Here is a 20,953-nt window from a genome sequence, read left to right on the forward strand (position 1 = left end):
ATAAGGCCCGAGGAGGTGTGATATATGGCCAATGTACCACAGCTAAGGGCTGTTCTTAGGCAAGACGCAATACGTAGTACCTGGATACAGCCTTTAGCCTTGGAATATTGACCATATACCACAAACCCCCAGAGGTGTGTTATTGCTATTCTAAACTGGTTACCATCATAATTAGAGCAGTAAAAATAAATGTTTCGCCATACCCATGGTATACGGTCTGTCAGCCCATCAGCATTCAGGGTTCGAACCACCCCGTTTATAATTAAGCATTAAGTTCCAAAGAGGTGTGGTATATGGCCAAACTGGTTACCAACGTAATATGAGAAGTAAAAATAAATGTTTTGTCATACCCATGGTATTCGGTCTGATAAACTGTACCATGGCTATCAGCCAATCAGCATTCAGGGATCTAACCACCCAGTTTATAATTAAGCAATGAGGTGCCTTATTGTTATTGTAAACTGGTAACCAACGTGATTAGAGCAGTAAAAATAAATGCTTTGTCATACCTGTCGTATACGGACTGATATACCATTTCTGTCAGCCAATCAGCATTCAGGGCTCGAACCACCCAGTTTATAATAATATTTATACCATTGTTGAATACTCGTTTCTGATTGGCTTGAAGGGCATTCTAGAGCGTGCATTATTTCCCTATGTATATCAGCAAGATAGAATCCATTGGCTATAGTTCATTCTTACATGTTCTATGTTTGAGCTGCTTTTGAAATCAAAAGTAAAATTGAAAACATTATTGGCATTGTTGAATTAGATTTTCATAATAGCAAGCTAGGACTGATGGTTTGGTTAGTTTGAGAGAGAAATAGGATACGGCTAGGGTCAAAATGATTGATTGATGACCGTACGTCATGATGACGTGTACATGTCTGAATATGGGCCTCCGGCCCGTCCCCCCTGTTCATGTGTTCACGTGTTAGAGGGTGTGTGTTATTTTATATATCTATGGTATGCTTTGAAGTAGGCCTGTTGCTTGATGTCTAGGGGGCTGGTTGAACTGGGGAGGGTGGTGTTTGAACTTTTGGGACCGTGTATGTCCCCCCCACCCCCAGTTTTATCTCCCTTATGTTTGTTATCTATGAAGCAGGAATGTCCAGGGTTATGTATCTGGGGCCTAGGCTTTATAAATGTCCAGAACAAGCCATTTTTTAAGACCTGAATATTAAACATCTAAAATATATCTACAAGGGGAATTCTCGGAGTGCTCTGTAGCTCATGTCATGAATCCAATGCCAAAAGCCTGGAGGATATTTTGCTTGAGGCTCCCGAATGTTTTAAAGGATTTTTGTGTACAAGCGAGGGACATATTTCGTACATATTCAACCCGGAGGAATCTACGGTTAAGATATTCACAGACAGCGTGTCCCAACCCTTTTATCGTGCAGAACCCGAGCCTTTTTCTCCAGCGCTAAGGATGCGATAATGGCTTAAAATAAGGCTAGCTTTGTGTCAAATGGAACGCGTCCTGAGTGCTTCAAGGCTGCCAGGATATGCGTTGGAAGAACAAGTCTGTGGACGAAATGATCTAATGGCTCTGAGAGTCACTTCCATGGCTTATACCCCGGACTCCAGAGTGACAATTTTAGCATGTGAACAATTTGATAGGGCAAATGCTATGAAAACGGTCAGTTCATATGTATCCTCCAAAGCATGAAAGGATGTAAAAAATGTTCAAATAATGTTCAGTTTTAAATGGCGCGATTACCACATTTTCCGAACCCTGATGAATAAGCTGGACAGTCTTTTCGAAAATCGTGAACAATTACGGCGATGGCCGAGGTTATCGTTGAGACATAACCCGGAACAACAACAAGGTCGAAGGTGGATCCTTCCCTGGCAGGAAAGTGGACAGAGCTTCGACGGAGCGCGGAAAAGACTTTGCGATGGGGAATTGGAAACGGATAATGTTCAGGGCTAACAGGACCCCTATATCTGGAAGAAATAGTAAAAAAAATTGAATTATAACGTTTGTTAAAATGTAGGTGTTAATTTTTGAAAATGTATAGCCCCCATTTAACTAAGGGGTAGCGCTCTTTTCTCTCACGCTAGGGTCTGGCGCAGACAACTGTAAGATCTGAAAAAACATGTATTATTTTATAGTCTATTTCTACATGGGTATGTTGTGAACATTACGTTTTATTAAAGTTTGTAATAATGTACAAAGACCGGCCTCCAAGGTTTTTATTTTTACATAAAACACGTGTGATGCATGTTTAAATATTATTCAAATGTGTTACTTAATTCAAAGATGTCTTAAAGGTTGTACGAAATATTTTGGAATTCAATAAAAGGAATTTAAAAAATGGTATCTCACCCTTTAACTATGGGAAAAGCCTATTTAACAACGTCTTCCAGCTCTGTCGCGAAGTAAAATAGAATCAGGGGTGTGTGTGTGTGAGTGGTCTTGGGGGCGTAGCAACAGGCGTGTGTGTGTGGTTGTGTGTGTGTTACATAAATCCTAAGGTGGTGGGGTTCAACCCGGGGTCCCAGAGCTCTATCTGTAGAGAATCGTTTGAAACCAAGGTTTACATTATCCGTCATATGGCCTGTCAAGATATAGGCCTACAGCCCGGGTTAAACACTGATATCTAATCAACACACAGGGATTCTAGCAAACCCAATGCAGACAGAACGGTACTTTGAATTCAAAGCCTTTTGGGGGCTCTAAAATAGACATACAGGGGTGGGGTGTAGCATACATCTCTCAAAAACTCATTCCGTACTTTTAGATAGTTAGGGACAGAACTATTTTTAACGTTGTTAACATTGCTTTAGCGCAAACATACAGGCCCGAATATTGAGCTGCACGGACAGATTTAAAAAAAAATAATAATAATAATAATAATATTCGGAATAAGTGAATCTCGCATAATGGATATTTCTGGAGGTGAGTAAAATGAAAAACATATTTTAAGATTTGTCTGAATATTATTGGAATATTAACCCCTAGTTATTTGGGTATTTCAGGCCAAAAGGCCAATATAGTTTTTTTTTTTTAAAGTGTAGATATAGCGTATAACAGTTAATATTGTCTAATGGTGTCTAGGATCCCGGACATTTACGCAGCTTTTACGCAATTTACCGGATCTGGAACAGGAGGGGGGTTCGCAGGAGCAAAAGTCTGGCAGGCAGTCACCAGCGTCCTTTTTTCGTTGTAAGTCCTTATAATTAAACACATACCCAAGAACATTTATATATAAAAATTTAAAAATAGGGTGTACTATTTTTTTAAAACTATTTTATGTATTTACAGCCGACATACAGCCAGGAATGATAAAGGATGCGTTATGTACATCTGACACGCAGGACTTGCAATTCTACCGTTCTGTACGAGCGATTTTTCCAACTCACCGCGAATCCAGGGAACATCGACCCCCTCCCGAAATATTCCAGACCGCAACAGGCAAAGAACAGCGGTGGCCCAAGTACATTGCTCGGAATCAAGCCCACCCGAAAACTACTGTTGGGCCGGGAACTTGCTGCTTCACGAGCAGGCGCTCCAGGGACACGGTATGAGACCATTATACAGTTTTGTTATTAGTTATCAGCCTTTTTATTAGTTATAGATCTGTTGATAGCCTATGTTAAAACAAAGACAAATAATGTTTTTTCAGACTGCCCGGAGACAGGCCCAGCAGAATCTGGAACGCTAGAGGGAAAAAGTCACACACCCCCGGTTTCGGCGATTCGTCACAACAAGCGGCAAAAAAGCCGAGGTATTTTAACTATGTATTGTTAACCTATTACTCCTACCCCAGACTTTTTCGAACATTCTGTTAAAAATCGCGCAACATTTCAGCGCCCTGCTGCTCATGCCAGGAATATAGTATATGCATATGATTAGTATGTGTGGATAGAAAACACTCAGACGTTTATAAAACTGGTTAAATCACGGCTGTGACTATAACAGAACGTGTGTTTCATCGAAAAGTGCAGGAAAATCTGATCACTGAAAATGGAAAAATATATCCATGCGCAACTTGAACCCATTGATAAAGGTGAACCACATTTAATGGGGCTGAGGTTGCAATACCTACAGCTTCCACATGTTGTCTAGAGTCTTGTCATTTGCCTACTATTTGTTTCTTGGTCAAACAGACGCAAGGCAGCGCATTTCTTTCGGTCTCCGACCGGATATTTTGGTTGAGATTTACCCGGACATTATTTCCAGACGGACAGCTAAAGAATATACTTTGCCTCGTGATCAATTTGATCGCTTATTAACGTTTAAGTTGCATTACAAAAGTATTTCGAAGTGTTTTGTGAAAGTTTATCGTCGACTTTTTTAATTTTTAAAAATGACGTTACGTTATAAGACGCTATTTTTTTTTGTTTATCACACAGTCTTCATAGATCGATATCTAGGCTATATATGGACCGATTTAATCGAAAAAAAGACCCAACAGTGATTATGGGACATCTAGGAGTGCCAACAAAGAAGATGGTCAAAGGTAATGAATGTTTTATATTTTATTTGTGCGGTTTGTGTAGCGACGACTATGCTAATTATTTTGTTTACGTCCCCTGCGGGTCTTTTGGGGTCTTACATGCTATCAGATAATAGCTTCTCATGCTTTCGCCGAAAAGCATTTTAAAAATCTGACTTGTTGCCTGGATTCACAACGAGTGTAGCTTTAATTCAATACCCTGCATGTGTATTTTAATGAACGTTTGAGTTTTAACTAGTACTATTAGCATTTAGCGTAGCGCATTTGCATTTCCAGATGTCTAGATGGGACGCCTGGGTGTCAGGTAGGAGCAAGAGGTTAATATATATTATTATAACGGAAAGGTATTTGACATTTGTATGTAGCTAACATATATTTTTTTATATCTAATAATGTAATTTTGTATGTATTATTTTCATCAGACTCCGCCCCGGCGAAAAACGGCACAGACGACCACATACATCTAGAGCTGGGGGATTCCGGCGCCCCGAGCATTCCCGATGAAACACCCGAGAGACCTGTTTTTAATGACATGTCAGATGTTGACGACCAGCTATTCTGTGATGCGGCCAACCTTATAGACCCAGTCAATTCTACGGCCTCAGTACCTGCAGCCGAACAAGAAAGGTTTTTCACATTATTTTCCAGGGCTTTGAAATCGAGGAATGTTTTGCTATACAAACGACTAGGGGATTTAATTGAGAGACAGTACAGAGACGATATGTTATTCTGGCATAGAACAATTCCACGCATGTTAAACAGCATTAAAGCATTACAACCCCATTAAAAAACGCAAATACAGAAGCTAAAATCATACATGTAACACCAACCATTACAGAAAGACCAAAAAAAAAACGAACACCCTTAATTATCCAAAAATGGCAGAACTAACGCAACACGGGGAGACAGTTGAAAGCCTCTTATCCCAGATTCCAGCCGAACTCCTAGAAGTTATTAAACGTATGAACGAGTCAGGAACGTTAGATGAAAGCATATTAACACAGATTCCAGCCGAACTCTTAGAAATGATTAATCGTATGAACGAGTCAGGGGCGTCTGAGGAAAACATGTTATCCCAGATTCCCGAAGCCCTCATAACCTTAATTAATCGGATGAACGAGAGTCAGACAATTTCGGCCCCGACCACCCCAACAGCGATAGAACAACCAGTAACGAACGCCCAGGTCCGTAGAGTCTGAAACGCCACAAGATGTTTTTGGGGAATTGGACAATTGTCTAATAAATCTGGAGGCATATGTTCATGATAGACGTGTCAGGGTTGTGTACAGGAACAATACAGAGATTCGACAGTTTTTCAATTTCCTATGTGTGAATCAGAATCTTGACTATGCTGTATTTTACATGATGATAATGGACACTCTGAATGACCTGTTAGAAACGGCAAGAGATTATGGCGAACCTCGTGATGTCTTACAGTTGGAAATATGTGGAGATAGCCTGCATAATACAGTATCTCTTATTTTACCCAATGGCGAAGCAGATCTTGAACAATTTACAGCGCTGGTAGAACGCCTTGTTCAGTCAAATTTAGCCATCATAGCCGATCGGACCCTCGAGCTTGTAGTGCAAATAATACGTCAACCGCAGGGGGGTGGTGGGCAGAGAAGGAAGCTTGATAGCCTAATGCAGTCAGAAATCATAAGCAATAAAAGGGCCTACCTCATAAACGTTCACAATCCCAATAATAAGCTATGTTTTGCAATAGGCCTAGCGCATTTACTTAACCCCGGATGTACTGATCTGATGGCATTGCAAAAGGCTAGAGAGATCCAAACGGCGGTGGGTCTCGGGATACATGAAGGGGTGGCATTCTCAGACATTGTCAAATTTGAAAACCTTCTGAATATCAAGATTGTGGTTTTGTACCACAGTAGAGCTAATGCAGCTCTCTTGAAGTTCCAAAACACCCTGTGACGTAGAAGTCCGTCACTGGCCGCGGGCAGCATTTGGTTCTTTAACGCACACACATATTCATCACTCCTCCCTGCGCCATTATAAGATAAGTTAACAATGTGGGTCGACACACAAATTAACTTCTGTCTTGGTGCATGCATTTCACACTTGTCAGTGTTCATATTTGAGAGATACAATAATTAATATACTTATCAATGTTGTGGATGAGCGCATTGTTTGTTTGTCTGTACCTCTCTCTCCATCTCTGTAGCTTCCGGGTATGCTGGAAAAGGACCCGAGCTAAGGGAATTGGGTTGGCTTTATAGTGCCTGTCCCAAATGGCTCATTAATGCATATGGGCATATTGAAAGATATTGTCAGTAGTGATGTAATGTTGTAAATGTTATGTTGTGATATTGTTTAAAACCGTGTTGCAATGTATATCCTTTAGTATGTTTAGTTCATGGAAAATGTAGGTTTGTATTGTTAGTTGATTAATTAATCAGGGTTAATTGTTCTGAGGGGAGGGGCTAGCCCTACAAAAGGAGCCTCTCTTTCAGTCATGGAGGAGAATTTTGGATTGAGCTGTGGATGGGGCAGCATTGTTTTTAAGCTGTCCCATAAGGTAGACGTTGATGGCAGTACTGTTGTTTTTTGTTCCGGAATCACTTGTAAATAAACACCTTTGCACAGAAGAACTTTTGCGGCTCCGCCATCTTTTTATTTTGATAGAGGTTAGGTTATCCAGTTTAGCCTTCTGGCCTACTCTACGTGACACACCCCCCAACCGCACCCTCAGATTCTGTACTTTTATGTGCAAAACGAACATTACTATGCCGTTACCAACATCAAGGCGTTCATAGGTGCACCCTATGTGTGTCCATCCTGCCATACCGGCTACACCCGAAAGGGGGGGCACTCGCGCCGTTATAACTGTTCGGTATGTCAGGATGCAGAGTGCCCTATACAAACCTTAAACTTGACACCATGTGAGGATTGCCATCGCACATGTCGTTCGACCTACTGTTACGATAAACACAAAATTGAAACATGGCACCCTAAGGCCTGTAAATCTGTAAGCATTTGTGCCATTAAAAAGAAATACCCAAAATGTCATTGCAATTACAGCCTTAAAATAGATAGCCCTAAACCACATATTTGTGGAATCATACATTGTCCAATCTGTAAAGGGGCTCTGAAAAGCAGAAATGCTGAAGTGGTTCAAGAAGTGCCACACGAGTGTTATATTCAGCCCTTGGCTGAAGAAGAACATTCAGAGAAATATGTGTTCTATGATTTTGAGACAAATCAGCAATCGGGGGATCATTTGCCTATTTTTGTATCTACCATGACATTCAAGGGGAAAAGTGGTCTGCAGAAGGATCCAATTGTGCACTACTCTTTCTAAGGTAGTAAAGGCGCAAGGTAGTAAAATCTTGTGTTTTGTAGATCCAGCCTTCAACCAGAGATACATTGACAGTTTAAGCTTCTTACCCATGAGATTGGCTCAAATGCCAGAGGCCTTGGGTTTTGAAAACTCTGTGAAAGGCTGGTTCCCCCACTTCTTCACATCTGAGGAGAATCTATTATATCGGATCATATCCCAGCCCAGAAATGTACGGGTGTGATCAAATGTCTCCCAAAGAGCGTGAGAGATTCATGATTTGGTATGAGACAGTAAGACATGGCACCTTTGATTTCCATAAAGAGATGGAATCATACTGTGACAATGATGTGGTTATACTTCGTGAAGGATGCCTCAGATTCAGAGAAGAGGTCATCAAAGATGCAGGCATTGACCCCTGGAGTTGTACAACTATTGCATCAGCATGCATGAAAACATACCGTACACACTATCTGCCTACAGCCTCTATAGCTATCCCCTCGCCTGACAACTACCGACGCCAATTCAAGGCATACTCTAGTGGGTCCATTCAATGGCTAGAGTATATGGCCCAGGATAAAGACATTTACATTACCATGTAGATGGCTACACCCAGATTGACGGGGTTGAGACCGTGTATGAGTACAATGGTTGTTTCTTCCATGGTTGCAAATCTTGCTTTGTGCCCCAGAACATGTGTGTCCTAACCCAAAAGACTTTTGGGGAAATGTACCAAGAGTTTCAAGACAAAGTTGCTTCTTTACAGGCTACTTACGGTCTAAAAGTGGTTGTTTTGTGGGAGCACGAATGGACAGCCCTCAAAAAGTCTGATCCTCATGTTCAAGCATTCCTTTCCAGCTTTGACACCCCAGAACCTCTGGAGCCAAGACAGGCCTTGTATGGCGGCCGTACCAATGCTTTGACATTGAGGTATGTAGCGCAACCCGACGAGACAATAGGCTATGTGGATTTTACATCCCTTTATCCGCATGTAATGAGTTCCTCATGCTATCCTATAGGTCATGCTGAAATTATTCATCGTGATTTTGACTTACCTCAAAACTATTTTGGTCTGATCAAAGCAACAGTCTACCCTCCAAGGGGTTTGTTTATACCTGTGTTGCCTTACAGGGGCCCTCAAGGAAAACTTTTCTTTCCCCTTTGTCGCACCTGCAGTGAAAACATACAACAAACCCCATGTGATCACACTGATCAAGAAAGAGCACTGACAGGTGTATGGGTCACAGCTGAATTCTCTAAGGCTTTAGAGATGGGGTATCATGTGGCCAAAATCTTTGAAGTATGGAACTTTTCAAAGAAATCAGACACTCTTTTTAAAGAGTACATCAAGACCTTCTTGAGATGTAAGCAAATGGCTTCAGGCTATCCTGCATCGGTCACAGATCAAGAGAGTAAAGACAGGTACATTCAAGACTATCATGACAGAGAAGGCATCCTTCTTGACCCTGACAGAATAGAGGTCAACAAAACCAAACGAAATGTGTCGAAATTGTACTTAAATTCGCTTTGGGGCAAATTAGCGCAGAGGTGTAATATGCTAACAATGTCGATTATTAAAGACCCTGAAGAATTTTTGGAATTCGGTTTTTCGAACCAATACGAAATTTCAAATTTTTCATTCTTGAGTCAAGACATTGCCTTGGTGCAATGGCGATGTAACAAGAAGTGGGTTCTACCCCCGGGTAATGTAAATGTGTTTCTTGCAGCATTTACCACGGCCTATGGCCGACTTGAACTGTACAAGCTCATGGAGCAGCTTCAGAGGCGGGTGCTTTACCATGACACAGACTCTGTGGTCTATGTAAGCAAACCAGGGGATTGGAGCCCCCCACTCAGCAACTATCTGGGTGGCTTAACGAGCGAACTCGCAGAGGGTGACCATATCACAGAATGGTCATCCTGTGGGCCCAAAAGCTATGCTTTTAGAACGCTAAAGAATCACGTCGTATTGAAAGCCAAAGGAGTGACTCAAAACTATGAAAATGCCCAGCGTGTAAACTTGGAATCAATCACACGCTTGGTCGAGGGGTTCCTAAATGACAGGAATAGTGACTTGGAGATTTTGAGCTCCTACAAAAAGATTGTTAGGGATAAAAAGGGCTTCCATCTGAGGAATGCCCCACTCATTAAACGATTCAGGGTTGTCTATGACAAGAGAGTGCTTTTGCCTGACGGGACCACATTGCCCTATGGCTACTGACTTATGCTACAGGCCGCAGTGTGTCAGGCGTGACTCAAAAACTATGAAAAAATACCCCTCGTGTAAAAACTAGGAATCAATCACACGCTTGTTCGAGGGGGGTTCCTAAATGACAGGAATAGTGACTTTGAGATTTAGGAGCTCCTACAAAAAGATTGTTGGGTGTAATAAAGGGCTTCCATCTGAGGAAGGCCCCACTGACTAAAAGATTCAGGGTTGTCTATGACAAGAGACTGCTTTTGCCTGACTGGACCACATTACCCCTTTGGCTACTGACTTATGCTACAAGCTACAGGGGTCTTAAAGCTTAAGATATAATGACTGCTGTAGAAGGTTTTGACCCCGGTTTTTCGGCCTTAATCGCAGGGCCTTCGAATAGTGGTAAAACTTGTTTTGTAAAAAGTATTTTAGAGAATTCTGAACATGTGTTATCTCAAAAGCCTGATAATGTTGTGTGGTGTTATTCATGTTATCAACCTCTGTATGATGAATTGTTGAAGACAATAAAAATCAAGTTTGTTGAAGGAATACCTGATACCTTGTCTGATGATGAACTTTTACCTCCTCATAAAAACAATCTGTTGGTTTTGGACGATATGCTATTTGCAGGTAGCGAACATCCCGAAATTGCCCGAGCGTTTACCCAATATACTCATCAGAAACCTGTCCGTGCTTTACTTGGTGCAGAATGTGTTTCACCAAGGTAAAAATAGCCGCACCATCAGTTTGAACGCCAATTACATGGTTTTGTTCAAAAATCCTAGAGACAAACTACAAATTAACACTCTAGCTCAGCAGATGTACCCGGGAAGGAAATCCTACTTTATGGAGAGCTACGAGGACGCTACCCAAGCGCCATTTTCTTATTTAATCGTGGATTTAAAAGAAAATACTCCAGAACACCTGAGGCTACGAACTGGTCTGTTCCCGTGGGAGTGGCCGGCTGCGTACATTCCTAAAAAAATTAGCCGCTATGTCTCTCCGTTTAAAAATAAACTTGCCCCTCTTGAGAAGCCTAGTTGGGGCTACATCTAATGAACGGAAGGCCATCTTGGGTCACTGTTCTTCAGATCTCATATTATCCCTATGTGAGATTGCTTTGAATCTTCTCAAAGGACGCATTCCACTCACCCTGACACAATTGAAAAAATTAAAGAGACAAAAGACCTCGATCAAGCTCTTTGCCAATAAAAGAGTCAGTCTTCAAAAGAAACGACATAGCATACAGCAGTCTGGCGGTTTTATTCTACCTTTACTAAGTATAGCCGTGCCCTTCATCACCAGCCTTATTGCAGCCCGACGTGGGGTTGAACACATAGGGTGATGGCCAATAAAATGTATCTGGTGCCACAACAAGAGTTGGATAGACTTAAAAACACGTGCAGGGTCCCGAAAATATCAGACAAACAGCGGAAAATGATTTGGATACGGCCATGAAGGATATTTTGAATCAAAAAGGATTGAACCCCTATGATAAGGTCCAGAAATACACAAACCTCTTGCAAAGGTATTTGTCCTTGGTGAAACAAGGGGAGAGAGAGACAGGCCATTTAACTATTTCCCTACAGGACCCTTTAAAAGATGACGAGCCTCGCGAGAGCCACGCCCCTGTAATGCCTGTACCTGCGAGCTTACCGTCTGAATATCAAATGCCTGTTGAAGATAAAGTTATGCATGACTTGTTAACCCATGTTCCGGCACGTAACAGGAAAAATGTTAGCTACATTATGAACAATGTATATCCCTTTGGGGGAAACTAAAAGACGTTCCCCCAAAGTCACATCCACTTGGGAGAAGATGGTGGCCACTGGGTAATTAATGAGACTCACTTTGGCATCGTTTGCAATATCAATACCATCTCTTTTGGTCACTTTCAGACGCAAATGCACCAAGGTGTTGTTGAGGTCCAGATAGTTGTCACCGTGGCCTGGTATGAAAAACTCTATGGGGCCGTTGTCTGTAATGGCAGAGAGTGGGGCTATCTCCACATAACTGGACCCCTCTACTGAATGTTGGGTTAAGGGGGCCGTGAAAAGATCGAGCTCTGTTTTTATAGCTTCAGAGGACATGCGGTGTAAAAGAGCCATGGTGCTTGTTCTTTTAGAAAATACTTCCGAGTATTCTTTTTACCGTTTTTGGTCCAGACCTCCTCACTTTACCCCGTCTTTGACTAACTGAGTTTCTTTTAACCGTTAACCTCCGTTTTTTAGGCGCAAGTCTTCGCCTTATACCGGGAGGTCTCTTTTTCGTTCTTCGAGACAACATCATCGACCCCGAGCCTTCTTGACTCTCGACATCTGGTGACGCCCTTCTGGTTATCGCATTGGCGACAACCTCACTTACTATATATTTTTGCTGCTGATTTTAAATGCGGTTTGGCTATGCTGAAGCCTCTCTTCATAAACGGTAAAACCATCCTAAAGAGGTTACGAAATATCCCTCCGATCCCCGAACCATACATTGTGGGCGATCCATAATATCCGGGTAACCCATTACCCACTTGATCCACATAGTATGTGACATACCGGTTAGGGTCGAGATGTCGGTGTTCCATAATTTTAATTTAGATGTATTATGTATATAAAATATATAATACTAATATTATATATGTAGAGAGGTTTTGGTGGGTCTAAAGTGGAGTTTTACAATCGTTTTACCATAAGTAAATTCAATGTTTTCGTTCTGATCCGTTTTAAGCTCAACAAGAATGTTTTCAATATATTTCTTGTTTACAGGTACGTAGTGTGGCTTGTCGTAGGTGACAGTGACTATGTCGCCGTCCTTTCCATCTATATGAACCGTTCTCAGGAGTGGCACACAGCTGTCTCCGACCCTTTGATAGGATATGATGTCGGTATACACAAATATGTTGTAAAATCCTGCATGTATATCCGCGGGGAATGGGAATAATTTATCTCTCACATACGTCCATGTATTGGGCCCCATCCCCAACATGTATGCTAAATTACCTCCGGTCTTTATCCCCCCGGAAGCATCTCCTGAGATTTGTACCCTTTTATGTATAGGGTTGTTCATCAGGAATATTTCCATACTGTTCTGCGATAGACGTTCATTCAACTCGGAGACGAGCCTTTCGACGGTTCTATAGAACCCTTTTTTAACCTTAATAAATTTTGCAGGTTCCGTTAACTTTTTGAAATAAAATTCCCGGTCCTTATCTTTGATATTATATCAGCTATGGGGGTATGTAATCTCGCTGAGCCCTACTTCCCAGGCCTCTGATAACTCTATAGGCTTTGGAAAATTGGTTGTATAATTAGAACTCTGATTATTACGATATATATGTGCGGACACATTACTGGGGAGAGTCAGGTAGAAGCCGCTCCTTCAGAGTTTGGTTAAAGCGTTCAACCACAGAAGCTTTCAAATCCGATCCTGTAGCAAAATGTACTATATTGTGCTTTTTCATGAGTTTCTGAAAGGTCTTATTAAAAAATTATTTTCCGCAATCGGTCTGCACTTTCTTGGGGGCGCCTCCTTCCTTCAAGATAGAGGCAAATGCCCGGGTCACCTCAGCGCCGCTCTTATTCTTTAAGACCCGGACAAAAGCTATTTTAGAGAAAATATCTATGACCGTTAGCATGTAGCGATTTCCTTCATTTTTTATCTAGGGCCTGCATGTCACATAGATCAGCCTGAAATTGGGACAATGGGTGTGTAGAAAAAACTCTATTTCTGGGAAAATGTTTTCTCACGGGTTTATGCAGAGTGTGCGCATCCTGTTGGGATAGCCACTCATTGACTTTAGCCTCGCTTAACCTGTGACCTGTTTCTTCGGCTAAAGCTCGCTGTAAATGTTCCTTACCCCCATAAGACCCTGGGTTAGAGGGATTATAATAAATGTTTTTCAAAATCTGCTCTGCCATCCTTCTTGCCTCTCTGAGGTACAATAACGTTAATGAGCCACTTTCAAATAACAACAACATTTCATTTTCATTTTTGGGATTTTTTATTTTCATGAAAACTTTAGGTATTACGTATACAAACAATCCATAATTCGTTGCAGGATACATGCCCCCCCTTTTGCTATGATCGAATCATGTAAAACCTTGTATATTTGGTTTAGATTAAAACATATTTGTTTCGCTGAATTTTTACAACAGACACATCAGCTATAAAAGTATATAAACAACAAATATGATACATGTTACAATTAAAGGGTGTTTCAAACAAATAAAGTTAAATCTTAGACAAGGTTGTTTCTAGTTCTTCAGAATCACCACCAAGCCGGGTTACCATTTGTGTCCATTGTGGACACTCGCCCGCATGTCGTACATGATTCATGATTTGTGCCATTTTCAAAACACGCTCTACATTACCCCCGGAATTGGGGGTTGTGTAGAACGAGACATTGTTCACTTTATTTTCAATAATTTGATGCATAACACTTGTAAGTTCTCTCAAAAGAAAAAATGTATTTATTCTCTCTAACATCGTATACACATAGTTACCCATTGCTCTACATCTAAATAACAAAAATGTCACTCGGGCTCTTGGGGTTTATTGAGCCAGACACCACAGCCTCCCTGTATTTTTTATCCTCCACCAGGGTGTGTCGGATTTCTTTGAGTTTCTCGTGTATGTGAATCAACTCCTTCAGCTCGTGTAGGAATGCCTCAGTTACCCCGTAAACTCTGGGGATAGACGGCACAAGGCCCATAGCCTCCAGGGCTCTGACCAGCGATGGTATAAACCGGCAGGACCAAAGTCTTTTCACCAGCGCCTCAAAATTGTTGAAGAAGTAGTATCTTGGGGGGTCGTATAGGCAGGGATGCCTGCGCTGGCTGGGGTGATTAATCTCACAACCGATGCATTTTTCTCGTATATATTCTCCAATCACCACGTCTAAAAGCGTGGCTACTGAGGCCTTGATTGTGTCCACAAAATAGTACTGACCACCCCATCAAACACGTCCTCAGGTTGTGTACATGTAGGGGTGTCGAGGGTCTTGCCAGGGGGGAGTAGAATGGAGGGCTGCGAGGCATACAATCCTTAGTGTCGGGAGCCCAGGCCGTTTCGGAGTTCGGGTATGCGTTAGGAATATCCATGGTCAATGCGTAGGTTAAGAACTGTAGGTTTTAAGAACCAGCCTTTTATTCTTGAACCAGCCCTCGGGGTATCTGGGCGGGGTTAACAACACCCGCTTACCTCGGTTTCTTTGGGGGCTGCCTCTCCTGACGTTGTAACTTCTTGGGGATGCTTTGAGTCGTAATCCTCCGGATTCGTATATATTATGCACTTCTTTAGCCGAACAATGCTCTGGCGCTTTTGGCTCTGTACAAACAAAAGCGTCCAACATCTCCAACATTTTCAATTCCATTAAAGGCCAGCTTTTAAAGGGGATAAGCATTCGAAGCTGGAAATCCCCGTCCGAACCGCCATCCCGGATGTTTTGGTTTCGGATTTCCGCTGTGCTGACGTAGAATTCAACGCAGCCGCAGGGAAGTCCATTTTTTCTTTGTATTTTCACCCGGTGAAATACTCTTCCTGAGGTGTCCGGGGTACCTTCCCAACGGGTCTCGTAGCCCGTGAACAAGCTGTAACCCTTGGTGATACGGCTCAGTTCGGGACACAAAACCTGTCGAAAAACCGTCCAGTCTTCAACCTCATAAGTCACGGCTAATTTCTGGTCGGTATATTCTTCTCCTTCGGCTAACGTATAGAGTTTCACGCTACAGGCCAAGTAATCAATCAGCACTTCATCTTTCAGCGCAGTTGCGGGAGGTATCTGGGTTCTATACACGTTTAGAAACCGCTTTTTTGGTGCATCGTATATTGCGGCTGTATACTTTGCCCTTTCTCAATGTTTCAGACGCGGTCCTGCCTCCGAGGCTACAGTCATCACAGCTTTGCCACTGATCGCAAAACCCTCTAACACATGACCACACGAACAGGGGGGCCGGGGCGGGGGCACATATTTAAACATGCACGCGTCATCATGACGTAGGGGGTAGTCCGGGGTATACCCCATGGAAGTGACTCTCAGAGCCATTAGATCATTTCGTCCACAGACTTGTTCTTCCAACGCATATCCTGGCAGTCTTGAAGCACTCAGGACGCGTTCCATTTGACACAAAGCTAGCCTTATTTTAAGCCTTAGCGCTGGAGAAAAAGGCTCGTGCTCTGCACGATAAAAGGGTTGGGACACGCTGTCTGTGAATATCTTAACCGTAGATTCCTCCAGGTTGAATATGTACAAAATATGTCCCTCGCTTGTACACAAAAATCCTTTAAAACATTCGGGAGCCTCAAGCAAAATATCCTCCAGGCTTTTGGCGTTGGATTCATGACATGAGCTACAGAGCACTCTGAGAATTCCCCTTGTAGACATATTTTAGATGTTTAATATTCAGGTCTTAAAAAATGGCTTGTTCTGGACATTTATAAAGCCTAGGCCCCAGATACATAACCCTGGACATTCCTGCTTCATAGATAACAAACACAAGGGAGATAAAACTGGGGGTGGGGGGGACATACACGGTCCCAAAAGTTCAAACACTCAAACACCACCCTCCCCAGTTCAACCAGCCCCCTAGACATCAAGCAACAGGCCTACTTCAAAGCATACCATAGATATATAAAATAACACACACCCTCTAACACGTGAACACATGAACAGGGGGGACGGGCCGGAGGCCCATATTCAGACATGTACACGTCATCATGACGTATGGTCATCAATCAATCATTTTGACCCTAGCCGTATCCTATTTCTCTCTAGTTTGAATGAATGAACCATTAGACTGTTCTCTACAATATTATAACCTTAATATGCTTTACTTGACAGTGTTGATTAAATGAAAATGTTAATTTGCTGTGACCGTTGCTAGTTTAGACTACATTGCTCTTGGTTGTATTTGGGTGTGTTCGCAAATTCCCTCTGGAGTGTGTTCCCTCTGGAGTGTGTTCGTAAATTCAGAGCATTTAGCTCTAGGAGCATTGAGAACGTACACTAGACGCTCTGACCGAGGAGTAGGGTTGATCAGAGTGTTCTGACCTCACAACTGGCAGTCAGGTACCCAAACTAACTTGCTGAAGTTGGCTATCTTGCTAGCTACTTTGAGACACAAATGACAGAACACCTCACTCTGACCATTTATCTCGCCTTAGCGGAGCTGGTTAGGCTGTTTGAGTGCAGAAGTGCAGAATAACTGATGAATTTACGGACGCTTAACACCAATTGAATGTGGCCGATGTAAGTAAACGTCGGCAAAAAAAGCTAAATTAAATTGTTGCTAGCAGCACAGTTATAGGCACCAATGCTCTGGATAAGATAAAAACAGTCTAGCCAGCTCTGCTAGGGTGAGTAAAATGGTCAGAGTGAGCTGTTCTCTCATTTGTGTCTGGAATTGCTACCAAGTTAGCTTGGGTGTTTGACTGCCGTTGTGAGGTCAGAACGCTCGGATCAACCCTACTCCTTGGCAAGAGTGTCCAGTGTACCCTCTGAATGCTCCGAGAGTGAAACTCTGAATTTACCACTGGACAATCTGACAACTCCCTGAATTTACAAACACCCAGAGCGCACTCTGCTTAGGGTCGTTGTCCTGTTGGAAGGTGAACCATTGCCCCAGTCTGACGTCCTGAGCGCTAGTAGGTTTTCATCAAGGATTTCTCTATACTTTGCTTTGTTCATCTTTCCCTCAAACCTTACTAGTCTCCCAGTCCCTGCTGCTAAAGAAAATCCCCACAGCATGATGCTGCCACCACTATGCTTTGCTGTAGGGATGGTGCAGATTTCCTCCAGACATAATGCTTAAAAAAAAAAAACTTTATTTCACTAGGCAAGTCAGTTAAGAATAATGCTTGGCATTGTGCTTGGCATTCAGGCCAAAGGGTTAAAACTTGTTTTCATCAGACCAGAGAATCTTGTTTCTCATGGTCAGAGAGTCCTTTAGGTGGCTTCTGGCAAACCCCAAGCAGGATGTTTATTTATTTTACTAGGCAAGTCAGTTAAGAACCAATTCTTATTTTCAATGACAGCTTAGGAACAGTGGGTTAACTTCCTTGTTGAGGAGCAGAAGAACTCGATTCAATCTTGCAACCTTTTGGTTACTAGTCCAACGCTCTAACCACGAGAATACCTGCCGCTGTCATGTGCCTTTTACTGAGGAGTGGCTTCCGTTTGGCCACTCTACCATAAAGGCCTGATTGGTGGAGTGCTGCAGAGACAGTTGTCCTTCTGTAAGGCTTTCCCAACTCTGGAGCTCTGTCAGAGTGACCATCGGGTTCTTGATCACCTCCCTGACCAAGGCCTTTCTCCCCCGATTGCTTTAAGAATTATTTAGGCCACTGTGTTCTTGTGGACATTCAATGCTGCAGAAATGTTTTGGTACCCTTCCACAGATACAGTGGGGCAAAAAAGTATTTAGTCAGCCACCAATTGTGCAAGTGCTCTCACTTAAAAAGATGAGAGAGGCCTGTAATTTTCATCATAGGTACACTTCAACTATGACAGACAAAATGAGAAAAAAAATCCAGAAAATCACATTGTAGGATTTTTAATTTATTTATTTGCAAATTATGGTGGAAAATAAGTATTTGGTCACCTACAAACAAGCAAGATTTCTGGCTCTCACATACCTGTAACTTCTTATTTAAGAGGCTCCTCTGTCCTCCACTCGTTACATGTATTAATGGCACCTGTTTGAACTTGTTATCAGTATAAAAGACACCTGTCCACAACCTCAAACAGTCACACTCCAAACTCCACTATGGACAAGACCAAAGAGCTGTCAAAGGACACCAGAAATGCATGTGTAAACTCTGACACTCACTGATATAAACAAAGAATGTTATCAGATAAATGTCGACTGTGACTGGGTCCTCAGTGTGCAAGGACCCACTTTCTGATCCTGTCTTGGATGAATGGCCAGTCTTACATTCCTCTGAGTGTTCAACTGTTGAGTCAAGTGGAGACTTGATAGTGAAGATGAACTATTCTGATAAAGGCTGTCTTCTATTTCTAATGAAATTCATATAAAGTTCTATAGACCAGATCATGCTATTTTATGTAGGATAAATAAATGAATAGATGGGTTTACTGATCTGTTATTTACATATGGATTTACAGATGTAGGATCTTAAGTTGATCACCTTGTCGTGGGATAATTTACCTGCAGCGCAGGATATTTTTTACATGTACTGTATGTGAGGTTTAAAAAGGCTTCTAAAGTTTGTAATTTCCACTTTGAAATTTCAGACTTGATTTTACCTTGTGAAAAATGTAGCAACCATTACAAAAATGTACATTAATTACAATCAATGTAATAATTAATATTTCCTGTTTCTGCAGGAGGATTTTCCTTCTGTAGGAGACTGGCTCAAATGACTTGCACAAGCATTTCACTACGCTCACATTAACATCTGCTATCAATGTGTATTTGACAAATAACGTTTCATTTGATTGAGATCTTACATCTGTACAGATGTTTAAGGTTTTATTTATTTGCACCAAAGAAAACAAGTGAAAGATAAAACACTACAGATTTTTTTTTAAACATACAGACAGTGTGCGGGTGAGGTTGGAAGCACAACAATTATATAGAACTCAAACCACATAACTATATTAAAATATAAGCACCAAAAAAAAGTTTGTTAAATTTATTAAACAAGCACACTAATTAAACATTGTGCATGATATACACAGTAAACAATAAAATTATGTATGTGTGAGTGAGAGCTAGGCTACATGGAGGAGACTACTGGGTAGTTTGGATCATCAGGCTGACCCCTAGTCTTCACTTGAAGTTATTGAGTGATGATGACGTTTTGTCAAAGTGAAGATAGGAATTCCAGAGTATGGAACCTCTGTATCTGCTAGTTAGAGCAATGTGAGGTGCGGCAGAGGGAAGGGTGAAGGTTATTGAGGAATTCCAGAGTATGGAACCTCTGTATCTGCTAGTTAGAGCAATGTGAGGTGCGGCAGAGGGAAGGGTGAAGGTTATTGAGGAATTCCAGAGTATGGAACCTCTGTATCTGCTAGTTAGAGCAATGTGAGGTGCGGCAGAGGGGAGGGTGAAGGTTATTGAGGAATTCCAGAGTATGGAACCTCTGTATCTGCTAGCTAGAGCAATGTGAGGTGCGGCAGAGGGAATGGTGAAGGTTATTGAGGAATTCCAGAGTATGGAACCTCTGTATCTGCTAGCTAGAGCAATGTGAGGTGCGGCAGAGGGAATGGTGAAGGTTATTGCAGTGTCGTGTTGAATGCATGGATTTGGGAATGAACATGGAAGAATCCATTGAAGGTTTAGGTAGGCTGTCTGGGAGGTATTTGTATATGAAGGTTCATGGAGTATATTAATGTTTTAGATAGACAATATATTGAGTTTCTTAAACAGAGGGGCAGATGGAGCCAAGTAGTTAGAGGAGGTGGCTAGTCCTGCAAATTTCTTGTGTGATTAGTAATTTGTGTACGTAGGAGGCATATATACTGCCCCAGACAGTATTGCAGTAAATTACATATAGGTACATTTAAACTGTAGTATTGTGTTAGGAAGCAAGGCTGAAACTACTAATCTTTCTAATAATACCAATGGACTTCACTACCTTGCTGCACCCATGTGGGGCCCCAGTGTTGAGGATCAGCAGGGTGGAGATGTTGTTTCCTACCCTCACCACCTGGGGGAGCTCGTCAAGAAGTCCAGGACCCAGTTGGAGGGTACTATGGTGTTAAATGCTGAGCTGTAGTCAATTAACAGTCAATTAACAGCATACTTATATAGGTATTCCTCTTGTCCAGATGGATTAGGGCAGTGTGCAGTGTGATTGCGATTGTGTCGTCTGTGGACCTATTGGGGCGGTAAGCAAATTGGAGTGGGTCTAGGGTGTCAGGTAGGGTGGAGGTGATATGGTCCTTGACTAGTCTCTCAAAGCACTCCATGATGACAGAAGTGAGTGCTATGTGGCGGTAGTCATTTAGCTCAGTTACCTTATCTTTCTTGGGAACAG

At 42.1% G+C, this 20,953-nt stretch overlaps 1 long non-coding RNA gene across 1 annotated transcript; it reads left to right on the forward strand.

The window, feature by feature from the left end:
- Positions 1-3,285: 3,285 nt before the first annotated feature.
- LOC118390754 (uncharacterized) lies at positions 3,286-7,078 on the forward strand. Its single transcript, XR_008080283.1, has 3 exons — positions 3,286-3,528; positions 3,633-3,734; positions 4,889-7,078. It is a non-coding gene; the product is annotated as an uncharacterized LOC118390754 (long non-coding RNA).
- The last annotated feature ends 13,875 nt before the right edge of the window (positions 7,079-20,953 follow it).

This window comes from Oncorhynchus keta, chromosome 26 (assembly GCF_023373465.1).
Source record: "Oncorhynchus keta strain PuntledgeMale-10-30-2019 chromosome 26, Oket_V2, whole genome shotgun sequence".
NCBI lineage: Eukaryota > Metazoa > Chordata > Actinopteri > Salmoniformes > Salmonidae > Oncorhynchus > Oncorhynchus keta.